Raw genomic sequence first — 23174 nt, forward strand, 5'->3', positions numbered from 1 at the left:
AAACATGTTCCTTTTATTTCATGCATTGAGGTTCCATTGTCGTGCCACATATATCAATGACATAGTAAGCAACAAAGATATAGGGTTTGTGATCCATAGAGTAATGCATATTTTCAATATATACACCTACCAAGTATTTCATCATTATTGGCATCACCTCTATATAGTGCTTTCTCTTAACCGTGGCGCACTCACCAGTAGCAAAGGAGCACTTAGATGGAAGCTAACTACAGAGTCAAATAGCATGATGGTGCACCAAAATTTATTGAAGGTTGTAACAACTGATTAGTTTGCCTTTGAGACAATATAATCCATGTTTTCTATTTTATTCTGCATATCTGCTGATTTATAGTCAGACACAAAGTTTTTGGGACTGCTCCACAAACTCTGCTTCACAAACTCCATCGTGGAGCAGGTCCACAAAAAACTGGAGTTTGTGGAGTACCTTTTTAGGTGCTCTCATAACTCCACCTTTTTTTTCGAACTGAGTGCATGGAGCTGAAGCTGTTTGGCTAAAAAAACGTGGAGCGGAGCTGAAAAACGTGTTGCAGAGCAGTCCCAAACACCCCCTAAACATTCTAGTTAGGCAGTAACCTTTATGTACTTTTCTTTCCATCATAGTGTTTTATATGTTGTCCTAAGACGGTGATATATATAGGATCCTGACGCCTAGGCATGATACTCATCAGGTACATCAACTTATCATGATGGGCATGGGATGTAGAGGGAAGCTAACTAGACAAAGTCGAATAGCGTGACCCAGCCAATGCCGCTCATGTCTAATTATAATTCTCGTATCAGCATCCTCTGGTTGTTGGTGCACGTCAAAACTGAAGTTATCGATATCAATGAGAACTACAGTTATTGACCTTTTTGTTTCAAATCATTTGCGGTAATAAAGTTCTGTTCCAAATTCTCAGAATCTGAAATTTGTTTTTCTAAAAAAATGATCTGAAATGAAAAAATAACCAAAACCAAAATTGTATATCCCAATGTGAACTACAACTTTGCAGTTGATGACTTATTCATTTGAAATAATTTGTGGTCCTAACATTCTATTTCAAGATATCACAATTTGAAATGCAAATCCTGCAAACAACCATGGTAGGCAAAACAACCAAACCAAAGTCATTGTACTCGACAATATCTAAAACTTTTCAATTGAAAAATTGTTCATTTGAATTCATTTGGGGTCCTAAATATTCATTTCAAGCTTCAGAAATGTGAATATGAGATAAATGTATATGTCACTTGGACACAAGAGACTAATTATAAGCTCGATTTTGGTCGTCGGTATCCAATTGTTGTCACTAGGGAATTTCATGCTTCATGACTAACTGAAACTTTAACCAGCCAATATATATTGCTTCCGTTATGCCTCCCACTGTTCTCAAATAAATATCACTGGCGGCTCCCATATTTCATGCCTCCCACTGTTCCAGCTAGTGTTCCCAACTGAAACATAAGTGTTATATATATATATATATATATATATATATATATATATATATATATGCCATGCCATGGTATTGAGCCACTAAGCATAGTGAAATCACCCTTCACAGGGTCTTCTTCGGGCTGGGTTGATGGCGACGCTTCTGGCAACGCCGTGCTGCCGGACCTCCACCCCCAACCACACCTGAAACCACGTCCCAGCCATCAGGTGGGGAGCCTTTCCCCCGTTGAAAGTGAAAAATATATATATGCCATGCCATTGAATAATGGTACTGTACCATTTAAGCATATAGATAGCCATATCTTACAAATAACACTCATACTGAAAATCATTCTAGACACATGTGATTTTGTGGGTCTTTATTCGATTTGATTACTATCTTTGATCATTAATACATTGTGTAATGTACTCTGCATTGTAAAGTAACCATAATACAAAAGCACTTGTACCAACATCACGGTTTACCTTGAATAACTTATGGCAGTGTAAGCACTGAGCTTGAGCCACATTTCCACCATCATATATTGCCTCAAAATCTTCCCATATCTCAGATGTAAGTTTGCGCCTTTTAATCAGATGTGGAGATCCTAGTGGTCAGCATGAAAAATATATTATTAGATAACACTAACTATAACAGATGCAACAATAATAAAAACACTAATTAGAAGCATAAAAAGCAATACCAAAAGAGTACATCAACACTTACCATGACCAAGATTGTTTCTTTTTTTCTCCAAAGCAGATGTTGGGGGCTGTAGTGGGGAGTTTGCCAATGTTGTAGATGGAGACATCCACCTTGGGGATACCCTCGGGGATGATAGCATCATCCTTATCCCTGTTGATCTTGCTGGAATGAGTGACGACATTGGCTCTGCTGGTGACTTTAACTGTTTTGTTGGTTGTTCTTTTCGTTGTTTCATTCCGGATTCCTTCCGCTTAGCTGATGATGAGGAAACTTTCTGCATTACATGGAAACAAATTGTAAACTGTAGAACACAAATACCTATTACAGTGAGAACGCAAATAACGATTACAGAGTACAAATGGTAGCACTGTTATTTCAACTAATAGTAAAATAAATGGAGACCCAACAAGATAACTGCAGCGTATAGATGGCATGAGCTAGTGTTCTAATTGCAGTACGACATCCACAAGAAAAACTTCATATCAAAACTCACCTTTCTTCTCAATAAAGTGGTGGCGGTAGTGGCACCAGGTTTGCATCTGCACTAGGCTTGTTGGCTCGTGATGAACTGGGAACAGTAGCAGCAGGAGGAGCCTCAGAGTGTTCCGGATGCAGGCGAGGTACAACTGCAGTATATTGGCCTACCAGAAGAGACGTCCATTAGCATTTTGCAAGAAGAGATGCTCATTAGCATTTTGTACTGTACTGTATGGGACAATGACCACAGAATTAACAGAAATACAAAGTTTTTAAAGAAAAAAATGTTCCCACTATGTTGTAGTTTCAGAAACGATACAGGACACAAACTGCACATCCAAAAGTAATTAAAAAAAGCAATTTACTTAAAAAAACAGCAGTAAATTCATTTAAAAAAATATCAATCTTTATATCCTCATATAGGTTACTAATAAAATATATCTCATAATTTGCTGCCGCCGGCACCTGATTTTACTTGTAAACTGGGATTGCCTGGTGTTCTCGGTGGCTTCATCCAGCACTTGCGTTGTGAACCTACTAATGAATGCATTCTGAAGATTGGAGCTCACTGCTTAACGGACTGAAACCTCTTTTTGAGTACAGTTAGAAAAGAGAACCGGAAAGCGATCTGCAACCGTGCCAAGCACTTCAATTATGATAGGCATGATCCCTACTTTCCCTAGCCTGATTGGTGTTCTTCTCGGCCAGCACCCGATGCCACTGCCTGGCCCTGATCGTCGTGAATGAAAAATCCCCAGCCACATTCTTTCTTTGAGGAGTCAAAAGAAAATGAGCGACCGGCGGCAGCTCGGGCAGCAGCCATGGGGTACGGCGTGAGCTGCTCCTGCACGGGCGATGAGCACGACTACTTCCGCCTCTGAGCCAATTGCCCGTCAGCCAACCACCTCACTCACCTCTCTCCATCTCGTTCCAGCAGAGTGATCTTGGATCCCAATCCCATCGAAACCTATTTTTCTCTCTTCCTCCCGTTTTGCAGCTCGTAAGGATTTCAATGGGCATACCTGGGTGCTTATCGACGCTGGGGAGTCGGGCAGACGCGGTGGGGGGCGATGGCGGCAGTCGCCCGTGGTGATGGCCGCGGCACGGGACGAGCCACCCGTGGAGGTTGTGCTGGCGGCAGCTGAGTCGCCTGTGGCGCCGCCGGCGGCGCGGTTGGAGGCATCGCGACGGGTTGTGCGGTTCCTATACCCGGTTCGTATAGGTGGGCCGCTATGCGGGTCGACGCGTGCTCGCGGCGCGGCCTGGCCCAGCGGGCTGACGGCGTGGCCCGCGCTGTTTGCAAGTGTACTCTCCACCATTTCCATCAGCTCTGCACTGCTGTTCCCCAGCGAGGCCTCCTCCTTAGCTGCTGTGGGTTCCATCCTCTCAAGATCTCGTATATATGGGCTACAGGGCATGTATGCACCTAGCTTGCTCTTCTTCCCCGCTGCCTCTCATGCCTACAAAAGTGCATAAAACCCTTTCCAATGAACTCGTTATCTGATATGTCTTTTATGTCAAGTTGATGTCCCTTTGGTACCAAGCCTTTGGATATATATGATGCCATTGATGCACGAACCTCCTGTGACCCCCACGGGGCAATATATAACATACCACCACAGAAAAGTAGAACTGACCACTTTGTACCATGTACTCGATGATATGTGTATGACATCTTGCACATTAAATGGTTGTTAGGTAGATGTTTTTGCTAACCTGACATAATTAAAGAAGAGCACAACTTTGCTTGATATCGATGAGACGATGACTATAAAACCATGTACTTGCTTTGAAACTATTGTCATAAATATAATGTGCAACGACTAAATGATTTTGATATTTCTCCTTGATGATACTACATACGGGCCAATCTAGGCGGTTGCTCATTGGGCTTTAACCATGCAATGCCATGGCTGCTCACCCACTGCCGGAACCTGTGGCCCATGCAATTCATCAAGGTTGCTCATCATGCAATTCATCAAGCTTGCTTGCTGGTATGGCGGTATTGCTAGATCACGGGGGGCTCCATGTCACATAAGTTAGATTACGGGATAGACACCTGTGACAGGTGCGCTGCGAGACCTATTCCCCAGGGGCTCATGGTGTCGATGCTGTTGGGTTAGGCATTGCATTTGGGGAAGTGGATATGGTGCCCGAACGGCCACTCGATTTGCTGATGCAACACACACCGGTGGGTGTTACCCATGGTACCTCTGGACGTCAAGTAGTTTGCCGCCATCTAGTAGCTTCTTCCCTCATGCCTCCCATGCCTATCAAGAAGGAGCAAAAGCCTTTCCAGCTATACATGTGAGCTTTCTCCTCTTGCTAAGTTACTGTAGTACCTGAGTATATATATATATATATATATATATATATATCATGCCTTGCACGTCCAAATTGATGTGCACCAGTCTCCTATATATATCATCGTCCAGGGGCAACAAAATATATACTAGAACGGTAGATAAAGGTTGGAGCTCATAGAGAAATTAAAATATCCTTTGATTTTCAAAAAGGATGAAACAATTATATAAATTATAGTCACATGATGCGACTGAGTTAGCGGCATGTTTGGCCCTGCCTCACATGGCGATGAAGTTAGCAGTATCTTTGATCATGTATATGCTAAGGTTTATTTGTCTTGGTTCACATTAAAAAACTATTACACTGCAGAATAGGTCATTAGGACATACACATACATATACACTAGATAATTGCTGGTGGGTTTTTAATCACTCGGCAGTACTTAGAATGCATGTCAATCATGTTTAATTGTCTCAAACAGCTGAAAAAGCAGAACATATCTGACCATTATATTAATTAAAGGTGAGGGGTGGCAGCTTGCGAACCCATCTGCAATGGTCCTAGATTTCGCATGCACCTCCAGGGTCAAATCCCTGAAATAATTACAAAAAAAGAAACCGTATATTGCTTTGCATATGGGCAAGCAACCTAGGAGGTGACGCAGTCTTGGTTTCGCGCGCATGCATTGCACAGCGGAGCGAGCGTGCAAAGGATTTTGAAACAATATATCTCTTTGTTTCACATGCACAGAGACAATTCTTGTTACACTTTTTTAGGTGCAGAAGAGATATGTCATGAACTCATTATTTGAATTATAGTGCTACAAGGAAGTGTCATGTTGGGGTTATAATAATCATGTGTGCATGTTAAGTTACCATACACACTTCTAAATATGACATGAAAAACGTAACCACAACAATAGCGTGGAGCAGGAATCTCCACCAACTTGATACACTCGCAGAATCACAGACCATGCATATACTACCAAACTTATTTTATAACAATTCATGGTTTGATCTAAATATATTAGAATTTTAATTTAAAATTAAAAATAGTGGTGACATCAGTGTTTTGAAAGATTGTTTTATATTGTTTAAAGTGTTATGTCCGAAATTTTCAAACTCAAGGTGTAGAGAATAGTATCTGAATGTTAATTTGTGTTGTGAAAAACAAACAAATGTTCAGAAGTCTTAGTTGTAAAGGAACACTATATTGCTGGCTCATTTAAGTTCAACATCGTAGTGATTCAATTTGTGATCGAACTATAAAATTCAATGGTCATTCAGTACTGATATCGCCTCCCAATTAATAAATTTGATATGGATTAATACTCTAAAAAATAATGTTTAACATATATCAGAATATGTTGTTGACAGCATGGAAACGTGAACATATTTCACTATATGTTTCATAACCACAATGCATATTCTGAAAAAAAAATTGTTTTCTATTCTTAACAAAGATGAACATGCCCACAAAGAGTGACCACGGCTCCATGGCTTCTTAAGCCATTGGGCAAAAATGGAACTCCTTTGACGCGGGAGCAATCACTGGATATGTAAACATCCAGAATGACAGTTGTTCAAGCAGTACAGCCAGCGTCAATTGAGTTAAATGCATGTGCTCCTCAGTGCTCCCTCAGTTCCCATATATAAGATGTGAGAAGCGAGTTTCCAGATACCAAGAAATCTTGTCGATGCATGCGTTCAAATTAACTCAGCTTATTAGAATTAATCACCTGCGCCGCCGAGGCTGATTCATTTTTCCGTTGTAGGTTAGCAGTGTCTAGCACAGATTTTGCCCAGCAATAATGGACACAGGGGCCATTGTCATGCAAACGAATGGTTTGGTTCTAATTAGCCTTGTACTGTAATTACCTGCGTCGATTAGCCAGCGCACGCCTACTTTATGATAAAAACCAAAAACGTTATTCTTTTAAAACATGTCGCTTGTTTAGAGGCATCTTAAATGAGACGATTTACACATGTGGCTTGTTTAGAGGCAGGCATATTTTTTTAGTGTCTTCTAAAATATTGTCTTGTAATATTATGTACAAAGATGGACAAAAAATTTAGTGCCTTTTATGGTGAGAAAAAGGGGAGGAAATAGTGAGAGTCAGGATGCATGTTACTGAGATATTATTGTCTCATGGGAATGGTAGGCACGAGGGAAAGCTGCAGTAGTCGCTTTCACGACCAACCTTTAGAACAAGGTGCACACTGGGGACTTCGTGAGTCACATCAACCACCATTGCCACATGATTATCTCTACTCATGGAAGTGTTGTAACCGCTGGTGACAGAGAAGCTCATGGACGGAGTCGTCAAGAACCCCATAAAAGATGAGACCCTGTACGTGTTCTGCAAATGAACGGTGGGATTGCAGAATCTTGTCCACACTGATTATTCAGGCTGCCTGTAATGCAACAGATGTCGTGGAAGATGATACAGCACTAGCATATAATCTAGGTGTATGTCCCCACGGTAGTAGTGGGAAAATGATGGGCAAAAATAAAGCAACAGATGGGATGTTAGATGCAGTGTGGTTTCATTTCTGTACATAGAAAACTCGTCGGTGGCTTGTTTCATAATCCAAACATATATAGGATATGTGCAAATGCACATTATATTAACATAATAGCGACAACCTAGACTTTGTGTTTAATAATTGCCATTTTGAGCAATCCAAACAACCACCAAAGCTAGGACAACAAAGAGATTAATTGTTTGCTATTTAATTTATGTGATATTGAAATTTAAGTCTTGAGACAGATAGTTGTACTTACTATGTAGCCCAGCTTGTTTGAATAAACTACAAATTCCATATGAAGAAAGTATAGTACATCGAGACCACATTCTGTAGAGAACCTATTGACTATGAACGTAACTATAGATTGTTTGCTACTTATGTCAAGGGGTTAAAAGATCTTAAGTAACAATGATATACCATAGACAGCGAAGGGGGCCATTTTTGCAATTAATCTTTGTAGCCATGTGTTTTCTTTAATAAATCATAAATGGTATTATATTACAAAAATAAATTATAAATCATACAGTGGTTCTCAAGCAATAATGTAACTTTTCCGATACAAACTGCTTCATTTCCAATATGTTGACAGCTCCTATTTGTTTTTTCTTTGAAAGTTATTGTTCCTTTTTAAGAAAAATATGCAGTTAAGGAAAAGATACTGTATCCATTTGTTGTTTTCTATGACTACTCTCAGAGCCTTCTGTTCTCTTATAATACATGATGTGACAATATATGTAGTCGAGATATTATTGTCCAGGGATATCACAATGCACGTACCAAATTCGTCCATTTTGCCATCCTCTTATATTTTAGACAATAGCAAACTACCAAACAGAGTCCTATTGATGATCAAGATGCGACACGATGGTTATAATTGTTGAGAAGTTACTTTGACTGTTGGGAACAGGAGGCACATGGGAAGCAGCTCGAACCTGTTCTTGACCAAGTAATTTTTTTGGTTGGACATAAAGCAAATTTATTAAAACTAGCAGCAACAGACTGCTATGCAGGTACATGACTGTAAAAGTACATCAACAATTGATGGCAGAGTAGGACACAAATGATTGTGGCTAGTATTAATGCACATCTTAGCTACTTGACCATCATGAAGCTCATGTCCTTCCCGAGCTTGGCGAGCTAAAAAATGGGCTGAGCTATTGAGTCTTCTCTCAATCTTGAGGATGCTAGTAGAAGAGCCTTTCAAGTGAAGAAGTTGTAGACGAATGGCTTGATTCTGCTCCAATCATGGGGTGGGGCTTGATTATCACCATTCATATATTTGGCGAGGATCTGTCGACTGTCGGTGAGGAAAGTAGCATGCGTCCACCCAAGTTTTTCCACAACAGCTGAAGCTAGAGAGAGACCAATAGCTTCACCCATAAGGACAGAGAAACACTCTTGGACTAGTGCTTTGATGGTATTTTTGAGATTCAACCTTGTGTTTTGGATGAGATTTCCAATCCTTGCCTTTTTTGGATTTTCCATTGGATCATTATGACTCCTTTAGTTGCAATGGCTCGCTCGCCTGGCCTACGACACACCTGTTCTTCTTGGTCAATATGCTGACAATGACCTATAGAGTTTGGAGCATAATGGGGAGTGTCCTCCTTCATCAGCGCTAGCTTGTGAGCACTGATATGGGTTTGAGCAGCGTAGTGTACCTGCAAAACAGACCATTTGGTTTGTCAAAAGCGCAGCTCATTACGAGCTTTCCAAATGAACCAGTGAGTGGCAATGTTTTTGTAAGAGCCTCCTCAGAAGTCTGCATTGTTATCAAAGTGACCAAAGCTCTTCTTGGATACCATCCTGCTCCACCGGTAGGAGAGAAGAGCGCAAAGAGGGTCTGTGGGTGAACCAAACAGCCCTGGAGAAGCTACAGTTAAAAAAGATGTGATTCATTTTCAATCTTGCCACAATGGGAGCAATTTTTTATCGATTCTTGAGGATAAGCCTCCGGCTCTTTGACCCATGGAGAGGGCTCTTCTTATTAACTTCCATGTGAAGGTTTTTAGCACCGGGGAGATCAACCTGCATTTCCAGACACGCTTAAGAATAGTAAGAGCTTCAGTGGTAATGCTTCTCGCTGCTTGAGATGGTAGCATGTACCTGCATTTGAGTATTAAGGAATCTAAAGGCATCTTTTGTCGTGCAGTCCCCTTTTTTTGAATGATTCCACCTGACAATATCAGGGGAGTTGGACTGTACAGGGACAATGCTAGTGATTGAGTTGACTGACTGGTTGTTAAAGATCTGAGTAATAAGAGAACTGTCCCAGGTGAAAGTTTCAGGGAGCCAAAGATCAGAGATCTTATTAGGAAGGTTAGTAACGGAAACAGGCAAGTTTATGTGATTGTCTTCTAAAATATTGTCTTCTAATATTATGTACAAAGATGGACAAAAAATATAGTGCCTCCGAAAATAATAGCACTTGTCTCCTAAAATTATTTTTATAGTACGGAGAGCTTTTATATAAATTTCTGTATTGTTTGGAAAGTAGCTAGAAACCAAGAAAAATTATAAAACATGATGCCGTTCAAGCATGCATCAGTGCCTGTCCATAGTTCATTGCAGAAACACACAAATAGAAGTACTAAGACTAGAAGTATAAAACTGGAGAATGCAGCCTGGTTCTGTGGTCAACTCAAGCACACTGGAAATTGGAGACCTTAAAAAGTGACTCCTAGCTAGGTCAAGCGTCAGTACTCTATACACAACTATCTGATCTAAAGGTGACGTGCAGGTGCTGAGCAAACTGGATCATGTTCAAGCTGACATTATGGTGGCCATTTCATTCCAATCGGAGTACTCTAGCGAACCCATTGCACTTGAGTATGCAGTGCAAAATAAAGCATGAACCTACAAAAGTACATGTCTAGGTGTTCCAATATATATGCATGCTCCTCGAAACAGCGACAGAGACAGTGGATTTTATGGTGCCACCATGAGGGGACCTGCTGCAGTGTGTAGCTCTAACTGTGCAAGGCGGTGGCGCCGTGATGACTGGTTGACACAGGGGCTGATGATATTTTATCGAGCTTGCTCGCTAGTTTGCTCAATCATGGAACTCACACATGTTTTGGGGCACGCCTGCTTTGTTAACGCACTGCTGGCCCTTGTCATGGCGCCCAACACATCCATAACCAATGGACGAACTGGAAGTGCTGGTACCGTTGGCACCTGTGCCAGTGAGAAATGGTCATGATAGCTCTCGAGGACATGCCATCTGCCTGCATCTAGTAGCATTTTCCCTCCTGCCTCCAAAGCCTACGTAACCACACGAATGTATCTTATCCAACTAAGTTGCATATACCCCCAATCTATTCTCTTCATGCTAATATAAGTTATTGATGTATCTGAATATCATGCCCTGCATGTCCTATATGGCTATATATAATCGATATGGACAAGGGAAAGTAGATGGAGGGTGACCAGGACAATTTAATATCTGGTTGCACATAAATCTAATTAGTTTGCTGAGGTTGACTCAACCCCTGCGGTAGGATCTCAAAGATCATTCATTTATAAAAACATAAAACAAGTAGTAATTAGTATAGTCTGTGAAAAACCTTGCTACCTCAGTAATCTAAGTAACCGTGATGATATAAAAAGAAGAGTCTGCCTCACATGGCAGAGTTAGCATAGCTTTTGTGGCCTTGTATATATACACTATAAGAAAGTTTGTGTATTCAGCATGTAATTCTGGTTTGAGCTGTTGCGAAGGGTTGGCTAACAAAACATTGCTCCACAACTAGTTGATTCCACCTTCAGTAATAACTAGTGGTCTGATGCTTGTTATGTTGTGGATGTTCAAGTTTGTAAGGTCTTAATTTCATTGTGGTCCCTATGGTATGGTATACCATCGACCGAGCTTCACCGGATGTGCTATGCCACGGCTTGGCCATTGAACAGATGAGGCTTTAATTTGGAGCCTACCTAAACCTACGGGCATCACTTTGTTGACTACACCACTATTTGGTAGTGACTAAACCCTATGTCTGTGTTCTAGTGGTCGCCATCCTTTTTTTCAAGATAGTGAGGACTTTAGGTATCTGGTTTAGTTTTTTTTTTGTAGGGGATCTTTAGCCTTTTTCGTCTTCTTATTAATTTAAAGATGTGAAGTTCACTTGTGTTTTCGAGAAAAAACAAAAAGTTTATGTACTGAAGTGAGTATAAATGCCTAGAATTGTAGACTTTAAATGTAAACAAACACATGTTGAAGGCTGAATTAAGTTCAATATCGTGGTTATTTAATCAGTATACTTAACTATAGAAATATTAAATAGTTCCAACTGATAATTTGACATGGATTATACTTCACATAATAAATATTTAACAAATATTCGGAATATATTTGTAGATATACGATGGAAACATGTTAACGTTCAATGTTTATAATATATATATGTTACATAACCACAATCGGCAAATAAGGCATATTCTACTAAACACAATACTCTATGAAATGTATTTCTATTGGTAAAGTTCATAAAAAAGATCATGACCACAAATCTACTGATGAGGAGCTAATCACCAGATATGTGAGTATCCACACGCTGTTCAAGCAGACCACCTGGTGCCAGTTGACTTAAGCATGCTCATTAGTAATTAAAACGGCCTGGATAATACACTAGGAGAATATAAGAAGTCCTCTTCCTCACTGACTGCCAAATTGATGAAGTCTAATTAAATTAGATGTAGAGATGGCCTGATCGTCCTCACCTGCTTTTCAGTTCCTGAGCAGGAAAACAATGGGTCTCTTAGCATGTGCATGTAGTACGCATTGTTTGGACATGATGCCGTTCAAGCTGTCCAGGCGGCCATGCTGCCTTTGTTGACGCACAGCTGGCCCTTGTCAAGGGGCCCAACGCCCAACGCATGAACGGGGAGTGGTGTTGCCTTTGGGACTTGTGCCCGTCAGAAATGGTAGTGCTAGCTCTGGAGGAAACATGTAATATAGACTGCATCTAGTAACTTCTTCCCTCCTGCCTCCAATGCCTATCTAACCGCATGAAATTAAGCCAGCTTTTCCAGGGAGTAGCATACACCCGCAATCTTTTCTCCTCATGCTAACTTATTGATTTACCTGAATATGATGTCTTGCACATCCTATATGGCTATATATATAATCGTTATGGACCATGGAAGGTACTATATGGAGGTGACTGGGACAATTTAATATCTGGTTTATCATAAATTAATCTAGTTAGTTTGCTGAGGTTACTCTGCCCCTTCGCCATGCGGAAGGATCTCAAAGGTCTTTGATTTATATCAAAACAAAAAACAATTAATTTATTAATATGGTCAGTGAAAAAACTTGCTATCTCGGTGATTTATTAAGTAATCATGAAATACAAACATGACTCGGGCATCTGTGGAGCCTCACATGGCAACTGATTTAGGAGCTTCTTCGGCCTTCCATGTATATACACTACTTCCTCCATTCCAAATTCTAAGTCATTCCAAGAATCTTGGAGAGTCAAAGCATTTTTTAAATTTAACCAAAGTTATAGACAGAAATACTAAGATTTGTAACATAAAGTGAGTATACTATGAAAATATAATTAAGAAAGAATCTAATGATACTTAGTTGATATCATAATAATTATTATTTTATCATATAAATTTGGTCGAACTTAGGATAGCTTGACTCTACAAGATTCTTAGAATGACTTACAATTTGGGATGGAGGGAGTATAAAACAGTCTACGTTTTCTTGGGCTTCGTTGAAATTGGTTGCCTTACAAAACGTTGCTCATCAACTAGTTGATTCCTCCAATAAGTGGTGGCCTCATGATTGTTATGCTGTGGATGTTCAAGTTCATAAGGTTTTGATTTCATTTTTATGCTTGATTCATGGTCCCTATTGAATGGTACATATATCTTCAATGGATCATAGCTTCACCTGATGTGCTCAATATATAAGTATGAGGCAATATTATTGCACCATTGTTGGCATTCATGCCCTCTCTATATATAACATGTTTCGCCCGGCATGGCTAACACTAACAACCCATTTTGATATTATGACGAGAAAAAGGAGAGAAAATGGTGAGAGTGAGGATGTTACTGTGATACTGTCTCATGGGAATGGTAGGCATGAGGGAAGCTGATGTAGTCGCTTTCACGACCAACCTCTAGAGCAAAGTGCACACTGGGAACTTCGTGAGTCACATCAACCACCATTGTCACATATTATCTCTACTCATGGAGGGTGTTGTAACCGTTGGTGACAGAGAAGCTCAAGCACTGCAAATGAATGGTGGGTTTGCAGAATCTTGTCCACAGACTGAATTATTCAGGTTGCCTCTAATGCAACAGACGTCGTGGAAGATGATACAGCACTAGCATAATCCAGGTGTATGTCCCCATGGTAGTAGTGGGAGAAATGATGAGCAAAAATAAAGCAACAGATGGGATGCTAGATGCAGTGCGGTTTCATTTCGGTTACATGGAAAACTCATTGGCGCATGTTTTATAATCCAAACATGTATAGGATATGTTCAAAGGCACATTAACATATAATAGCGACAACCTAGACTGTGTGTTTATTAATAAATTTCCATTTTTAGCTATCCAAACAACCAACAAAGGAGAACAGAGAGATTGTTTTTGCTATTTAATTTATGTGATACTGAAATTTAAGTCTTAGGACAGATAGTTGTGCTTACTTGTAGCCCAGCTTGTTTGAATATACTACAAATTTTGATACCATATGAAGAAAGTATAGTATATCGAGACCACATTCTGTAGAGAACCTATTGACTACGGACGTAACTATAGAATGTTTGCTACTTATGTCGAGGGGGTTAAAAGATGGTAAGTAACATAAACATTCCAACATGCATGCACTTAGTGGACATGATATACCATAGATGGTGGGGGCCATTTTTGCAATTGATCTTTGTACCCATGTGTTTTCTTTAATAAAATCATAAATTATATTATTACAAAAATAAATTATAAATCATACACACTGGTTCTCAAGTAATAATGTAACTTTTCTGATACGGACTGCTTCATTTCCAATATGTTGACACCTCCTATTTGTTTTTTGTTCGAAAGTTATTATTCATTTTTAAGAAAAGTATGCAGTTAAGGAAAAGATACTGTATCCATTTGTTATTTTCCATGACTACTCTCAGAGCCTTCTGTTCTCTAATAATACATGATGTGACAATATATATACGTAATCGAGATATTATTGTCAAGGGATATCAGAATGCATGTACCAAAATTCATCCATCATTGCCAATTTGCCATGCCTCTTATATTTTAGACAATATATAGCAAACTACCAAACAGAGGCCTATTGAAGATCAAGATGTGACACGATGGTTATAACGAGAAGTTACTTTGTCTGTTGGGAACAGGAGGCACATGGGAAGCAGCTCTCAGAACCTGTTCTTGACGAAGTAGTTTGTCTTCGCGCAGTTCAGCTCCACCGGTCCTCTTAAATTGCGCCTGAGAGCAATGTCTACGATGTCACAAATCCTCTTTCACCGATGTCCCCAAAGACACCCATGTGTTTGGCTACCTAGTTCCAGCAAGTCAATATGGGGTTACTATCTAAGACTAGGTAGCTCTACACCATGTTTGCACAAGTAGAATTTTCTTCTTCTACTACGGATGTGAGCTTCTCGTAGTGTTTTATTATTCAATGTCTTCTAGTAAGGATCGCATGTGCTATGACTAGTGGTAGTATTTTACTACTACTTAAAGTGTTGGTTGCTTGATTTGTTTTGATACAATCATCTCTTTTTCACCGTAGCATTTTTTTCGACACAAGAGGCCTTCCCCATTTTCATTGCTTCCAAGGGAAATAAAGTTTGAACACAGAGTTTAGACAAGAGCAGGTACCCAGACCTACAACATACTACCAGAATTTTAAAAGAACACATTACCTGCTGCACTACCAAAGCCACTATAATCTGAGCACTACAAAAGAAGCGTTCCAAAAGCGAGGAGTAGACAGACGCTAAAACAAGAAACCAGACAGGTCCACAGTAGCATTTATATACAGCTATACAAACGAACTTGAGACATTAACCTCGGGCGTGTTTAGTCCTAAAAATTTTCCAAGATTTTTCAAGATTCTCCGTCACATCGAATTTTTAGACGCATGTATAAAACATTAAATATTGGTAAAAAAATAACTAATTGCACAGTTTACCTATAATTTACGTGACGAATTTTTTAAACCTAGTTAGTCTATGATTAGACAATAAATGTTAAATACAAACAAAAGTACTACAATAACTAAATCCAAATTTTTTCACCGCTCAACAAGGCCTTGGAGAGCCTCGATCTTCTTGCGTTTGGTCGTCTTCTCGGGGAGCAAGTGCTGCTTCAGCTGGGAATTCTTCCCGTCCGAACGCTCGGACGGGAACCGCCGTCCGATGTTTCCCGCGTGGACCTTTTCCCGCGACGGGAGCCGAGGCGGAACGAGTGCAGGAATCGGCAGCCAGGTACGTTGCGTTAGTTTTTTTCTTATTCCTTTTATTCTTTCCTTTTCCTTTCTTTTTCTTTCCTTTTTGATTTCTCTTTTTCCTTTTCATGATTTATTTTTATTTTTATTTATTTTATGTTTTATATAGTTATTTTTATTATTCTTTTCACTTTTTATATTTTATATGTTTTTATTTCTTTTTATTTTCTTTTTTCCTTTCTTTTCTTTCTTTTTCTTATTATTTTTATTTCCTTTTTTCACTTTATCTTTCACTTCTCATTTCTTGTTATTTTCATGCTTCTTTTTTATTTTTTATTATTTTGTGTTTTACATATTTTTTATTATTCTTTTCACTTTCTTTTATATTTTGTATGTTTCTTTTATTTCTTTTTCTTTTCATTCCTTTTTTCTTATTACTTTTATTTTTTTCTTCACTTTATCTTCTACTTTTTGTTTCATGTTGTTTTTCATTACTTTATTTTATTTTATTTTTCTACGTCTCCAACACATGTGCGGTATGAATTTTTATACAACGATTGGGTTCGGTATTTTTAGATGAACTTTTACATAACTAGTAAGTTGTTCATTACTTTCTTTTTTATTTCTTTTTTCTTTTTCTTTTTCTTTTCTTATTTTTTATTCTGTGTTATTTTACACTAATTAATTATTACATTTTTCATATACATATTTATTTCATATTTTCCAATATAATAATCATTTATTATTCATGTTTTATGTTAATTTTCTCTTCTTTGCTATTTTTTCATTTTTATATTATTATTGTTATTACTATAATTGATTAATTTTAATTTATATTCTGCTTTTTATTTTCTACATTTCATGAGATGTTTATATGGTATAGATTTATGTTCTACGATGTTTCATGTGGTATATAATGTTATGTCCTGTGATGTTTTTATGATGTTTCTGTAATATAAATTTGATGTTTTATGATACTTTTTGTGATGTTCACATGTTATAAATGTAATGTTCTATGATGTTTGTATGTCCACATGGTATAGATGTAATGTTTTATGGTGATGTCCGTGCAGTATACATGCGATGTTCACGTCGTATATAATGGTGTTCTATGATGTATTTCATATGTTCATGTAGAATACATGTGGTGTTCTATTACGTTTTCTGTGACGTTCTATGGTGTATCTAGTGGTGTTTACTTACTATATACGTGATGTTCTACGGTATATTTAGTGATGTTCGCTTACTTTATATGTGATGTTCTATTATGTATTTACTTGTGTTTATGGTTTATTTAATGTTGTTCCTGTAGTATATATGTGATGTTCTATTATGTTTTCTATGTTTGCACAATATACATGTGATGTTTTATGATATATATAGTGATGTTACATAATATATATACGATGTTCTATAATGTATTTAGTGATATTTTATGGTGTATTTAATGTTGTTCACTTAGTTTATGTGATATTCTAGTCTATTTAGGACGTTTAAAAAATATACGTGTTATATTTTTTTATCTTTTCTTTATTATGTTTTCTCTTATGCTTTACTTTAAAATTTATTGTCATTTGTTTATGTTATCTGTTTATATTTATTTTTATATCATATTATCATAAATCTAAACTAGAATATTATTGTTCTAAACTGAGAACATTTTTTTATTGAAGACGGAACATTGTTTTTATAAACCTAGAACATCATCTCTGCTCAATAATGTTCTATCTTTGTAAGATAAATGTTCGTTAATAAAATATTATCTAAATATATCCATGTGAGATCTTATTTTGAAGAATTTATTGTAACAAAACCGTTGGTGTAATCGGAATTTAATTTTAATGATCAGTATAAAAGTTATGACTTTTTTAAATCTGTTGAAGACTATTTAATGCGTCAGCCTAGTTGACATGGAATGAGATAAGCATAGATCAGCCCAGAAATATCTACCCACGCGCTGAGCCAAAACCTGTCACTTCCTACTATTGGCCTATACTTACTAGACGGGAAAATCTATCTGTAAGAAAATTCGGCGGGAATCTGCCGGACGCCGGACTCAGTCCGAACGGCCGGACCGCAAGAGGCCCCGCTTCAGCTTGTACCCATTATTCCCGGAACCAAGGACGTGATAGCAGGAAAGAACCTTGTGCGTCTTCAGCTTGTACCCATTATTCCCGCCGCAACGACCTCGAGCGAGATGGAGGTGGTCGGCTTGGGCGGGAGCGGCGAGGCGACGTGGACTTCACCGTGGACTACAAACGCTCGCCGGCGCGTCCGGACGCCGACGGGCTCGCTGTTTGTTAGCGCCGGTACATGCGGAGCCTGATGCGTGGCCTCATCCGGATTATCACAAAACATCAAATATATAATGTGTGAACGTCACAGAAACATAATAAAACATCATATTTATATTATGTGAACATCACGCAACATATCATAAACATCACATATATACTACACGAATATCCCCAAATATATAAGAGAACATCATATGTACACGACATGAGCATCACAAAATATATCGTAGAACATCACATTTATAACATCAAATATATGTCATAAAACATAGAAAACTTAAAATAATTAAAATAATAAATATGAAAGATTAACAAAAATAGAAAACAATGAAAGATAAATACAAAAGATAAAATAATAAAAAAGCTAAAAATAAAATAAAGAGAAAAATAGAAGAAAGAAATGAAACAAATAAAGAAAGATTAACAAAAATATAGAAAGTAAAAAAAGTAAAAAAAAAAGAATATAAAAATAAGTAAAAAGAAAAAGGGCAGAAAAACGATATAAAAATAAGCTTAAAAATAAAATAAAATAAAAGAAAAATAATATGAAGAGAATAAAAGAAGAATAGAAAACCATAGTAAAAAGAAAAGGAAAGAAAAAGATTTGAACCCTGGGTGGGAGCCCCCCAACCAATGGCCTTTGCCATTGCGCCGTGAACCACTTGGCACGTACCTGATTACGTTGTGCCCTACTATCTGAATCTGAATCGCTCACGCGGTGGTGGCTGGGCCGCGCTCGTTGATGGGCCTGTCTAGTAAAATCAGCAATCGTTGGCACGTTCCTCCCGTCCGTTCCCGCGCACCGTTTGGAGGAGGTATCATGTCCGAACGTTCGGACAGATGATTCCCGTTTGATTGATCCTCAAATCATCTAATGCACAGTACAAGGGGAAAGGGGTAGCTCTGCACCATCTATTTGTCTTGCAATATTTCTGGCTGAAGATGTAAATCATGAGACAAAAGAAAACGTGCTTCAAAAGTTGCAAAACAAACAATAATCATGCCTATACAACACCATGGCCATTTTAACATCACATTAAACTATATATGCCTTATTGGGTTACGTACATATGCGTTCCACGACAGTTAGTGTCTGGTTTGGATTTAACAAAAAAAAAGAAGGTAGTGTTTGGTTTGGTGGATGTGGTGGGATGGAATTAGACCATCCCACTTTTTTTCTATTTTGTTAGGATACATGAGGGACATAGTTATCTCACCTGGAGAATATTTCCACAAGATACGGGACAAACTCATCCCCTAAAAACCAGCAGATTACTATACAACGAACCGTAAGCCGCACGGGATGGTCCTAACACGTGCTGCTGCTACAAAAAAGGAAAGCAGCAAATGAGCCTGCCATTATATTGATGCTCAAGGACTCTCCGGCAGAGATCTGGTAGGAGTAATTTGACACGAGGGAACTTACCTGTGTAGCTTCATCACCCTGCAGTGCAGTGTCAGGTTCGACATGCATGCATGCTAGTTTGTAGTACCACCTGATGCATCTGCTTAACTTAACTGCGCTTAGCAGCTGGCGAGCACCGGACTAATCCATGCTTTTCATCTGTGTCCTTGCCTGCCTGATTGGTGTGGTAATGCACTGGCTGTCCGTGTACGTGAATTGGCAGGCACGCCAGGACCTGAATGATTCATAGTCCTGAATCTGAATGGATCCATGTGTGCCTGTTTGGCTGTTTGCTCCATCTGAATTTCTGTCTCAAGTTTACCATTTAAAATTTCTTTCTCCTTTTGTTTTCATTTTTATTCACATTCACAACTACTGTTTCCCGGTGACCAAAGAGCATTGACCATTTAATCCCACTTGATAACACACCAACCCTGACTAATATAGACTCTTTAGTTCAAAAGGAAAAGCATGTCATCCAAAGCCATATCTACAATGTATAAGGTCTTGGATTCGAATCCCACAAGACAGAGGTGGGAGACATTATTTTTTTAGCCTCAGAGAACCTTTAGTCTGGATTCAAGACAGCACTATAGAGTCATTCCCAATGGGACAAAAAGGAGATCAATTTTGTACCGGTGAGTGTAGAGAGCCACCATGGGCGGTACCATATATAGCCACGCCTTCAACAGTTGAACCGCACTGCCTTCATCCGCCCTGTGATGCCGCCATGCCTATGAGGTGTCAGTTGCCGTCGCAAGGCCCCACTTGTGCCCCGTGTGGGAGATAGAGAGTAGTGAGAGGCGGAGTGTGAGCGTGAATGAGAGAGATTGAGTGAAACAGGAATTGGCTAGGCACTAGAAATGGTATACGATAGGAAGAGTGTTAACTAGATTTGATTTTATTGATTTGGTCTACATGTTAAATCACTATCAATCTTTATTAAAATTGACCACTGTCGGTTGTTAACGATAACCAGTAGTGTGATATATAGTATTGTTCCAAATATTAACAATAATTAGCAGTGATGGTATGGTAATATTTGCGATCATGAAGCAACCGACATATATATTTGATAGTGGTAGCTATTTCTGTAGGAATGAGACATCAAGAGAAAGGAGGTGAAGGATGTGTGATGAATTGGATGCACTTTTTCATGTTTCCAGTTCAACCACTTGCTGAAATTATCCTGTCCCGGTCCCACCGGAGGCAAGCAAGACGACGATGCATCTAGGGACACCGAGGCTGAGTTCAATGACTCCATGGTGACCGGACCTGCAGGTACCTGGATTGTACTAGACTGCATTCTGATTGGATGCTACTCCGTGCATGGCGACAGACGATCGAGCTCCACGTAGGCACACGTAGAGCTAGGCAGGCAGCTTGCTGAGACTGGTTTGGCAGCTGCTGCTTGGTTCCTTGCTCGATTCAGACTTCAAGAAGCAGCTGCTGTACGTCCATGGAGCCACATGCTCGCCTGCCGTGGATTGCATTGCTCGGTGTGTCCTTACTCCATCCTTTCATGACGTTTTGGCTTCTAGTTGTTGACGTTTCTGTAGAGGGAGCGAGCTAGGTCCGGGTGGGGTCTGTAGACTGCAGGAACGAACTGTTCTAGCTCTGACTGAATCTTTCGATTCCGAGCAGTTGCTTCCTTTTATAGGACAGTGGTAAACTTGATCGGGCACCGCCAACGTGGAATCATTGTAGTGTGTTTTTTATTGTCCAGCAAACTCAGCTCTTTACTGATGTGGGTAAGAGATTTATTGAAGAGAGAAATAAAAATCCGTACAAATTGTTTCTTCTTTAGACTCGACGTCTATGCGAAGATCGAGAGGGCCAGGGAAGAAACAAAGAAAACAGAAAACAACATTAGAGGCCGATGCATCGTTTGCATCCGTAGCTTCAGATCCCATGCGCCCTCCCCTCCCCGGCCTCCATTGCTGTCGCCCTCCTCTTCCCTCCCGACCGCCCGATGGAACTTGCTCAGCTGAGCTCGTGGGCATCCATCGAGCTCATGGTTGCCGGATGGAGTTGCTCGGCCCCACGCCCACGTCCGCTAGCGTAGCCCCGCAGAGGCCACGGCGAGCCCACGTCGTCACGTATCACCGCCCGACAGGGAGCTCTCTGTGTCCCACTAATACACAAATAATTTTTTTAAGATGATACACTTTTATTAACCAAGGCAGTCGTAAAATTGAACCGGCTCTTAAATGGACACAGTCGATTTTATTTATGGAAGCGGTTAGAATATCTCGCTTTTTATAAAATCAATTTACAGAGGCAGGCTTCTTAATAGGCCTCGCTTCCTAATAGGCCTGCCTCTGAAAATGGACCATCTCCTGGAAATGGCCCAACACATGTAACCGGGTGTTAGGGTTTTGAACTCCACCATGGTCACTCAGTTTTCCTCTTAGCCACTCTCCCCATGCCTCTCTCTCTCTCAACACAAGCAAAAGCGTCTCCCTCCCTCTCTCAACACAAGCAACACCATGGTCACTCGTGTGGTGATGGAGGCCATTGTGTGGTGGCTCATCTGGTCACCCACTCGTGCGTCCGGCAACAGAAGCAGTTTGGCGGCCCAACGTGGACCCTAGCTCATGCACCTAGCGGCGGCGTGTTCTGATGCAGCCCCTAGCTCATGCACCCAATAGCGGCGTGGAGGATCCGCACCGATGTGGAGGATCCACACACACCAGTGCAAGTGGATTTGGCGGCGTGGAGGGATCCACACCTAGCCACTGGATCTAGTGGCGAGCTCCACTATGGCGGCCTTGATCCGCTCTTTGTAACATCCAAAAATTCACATTCAAAAATCACTCGTATTAAAAATTATTTTTAAAATATATTTCAAAAACTATAAAATAATTTGAGCTCTATAGTATCTCCATCTAATCCATCCATATTTTTCGCGCACAAATAACAGCGAGTACCAGCAAGCTTACATGCAAGAAAATATAGCAGTGCACCTACACGAATATATATCTCATGCATGCATGCATATAGGATGAGCATGCACCGTCCATTTGCATGCACCTGCATGCAAGGACACGGTGATTAGGCACCGTCCATTTGCATGCATCGTGCATGCAAATTAGGCACCGACCATGCGCTACAGTAGCATTTTTAATGGCACGCAGCTGAGCGCTTTGGCCTATAAAAAGCCAGCCTCGGGTGCTCACTCTCACCACCCGAGAAACACGTTCACTCACTCGCTCACTCGCTCACTCGCTCTCACTTCGCGTATACCGTATACGGCCATACGCACAAGCCGAGCTCGACTGTCGTCGCAAGACGAGGTGAGCAGCTCATGAGCATCTCCTTGCTCTTCTCTGTCTTTCTGTAGTATTTTTTTCCCTGTATTTGTCTGTACCGATTACAAATAATATGCTATGACAGAAATATTATTATTTAGAATGCTCAGGACTTGTTACTCATCCTGGATACTCATCACTATATTTTCTCAAATATAATGATTTTAAAAGTAAAAGGTGTGAGTGGTGAAAATAAATTGTGGGTATTGTGAAAAGGGTAATGAACAAGTTATAGATGTGATCACTATAGAGATGGGGCGGATGGGATCCCTGTTGAGGGATGCCT

The 23174-nt window shown here is 39.8% G+C and overlaps 1 long non-coding RNA gene across 1 annotated transcript; it reads right to left on the reverse strand.

Annotated features, from left to right (window-relative positions):
- On the reverse strand, positions 1516-3797 carry LOC110435789. Its single transcript, XR_002453643.1, has 5 exons — positions 3641-3797; positions 2635-2782; positions 2163-2415; positions 1922-2043; positions 1516-1639 (listed from the first exon to the last, which is right to left on the reverse strand). It is a non-coding gene; the product is annotated as an uncharacterized LOC110435789 (long non-coding RNA).

Source organism: Sorghum bicolor, chromosome 5 (assembly GCF_000003195.3).
Source record: "Sorghum bicolor cultivar BTx623 chromosome 5, Sorghum_bicolor_NCBIv3, whole genome shotgun sequence".
Classification (NCBI taxonomy): Eukaryota; Viridiplantae; Streptophyta; class Magnoliopsida; order Poales; family Poaceae; genus Sorghum; species Sorghum bicolor.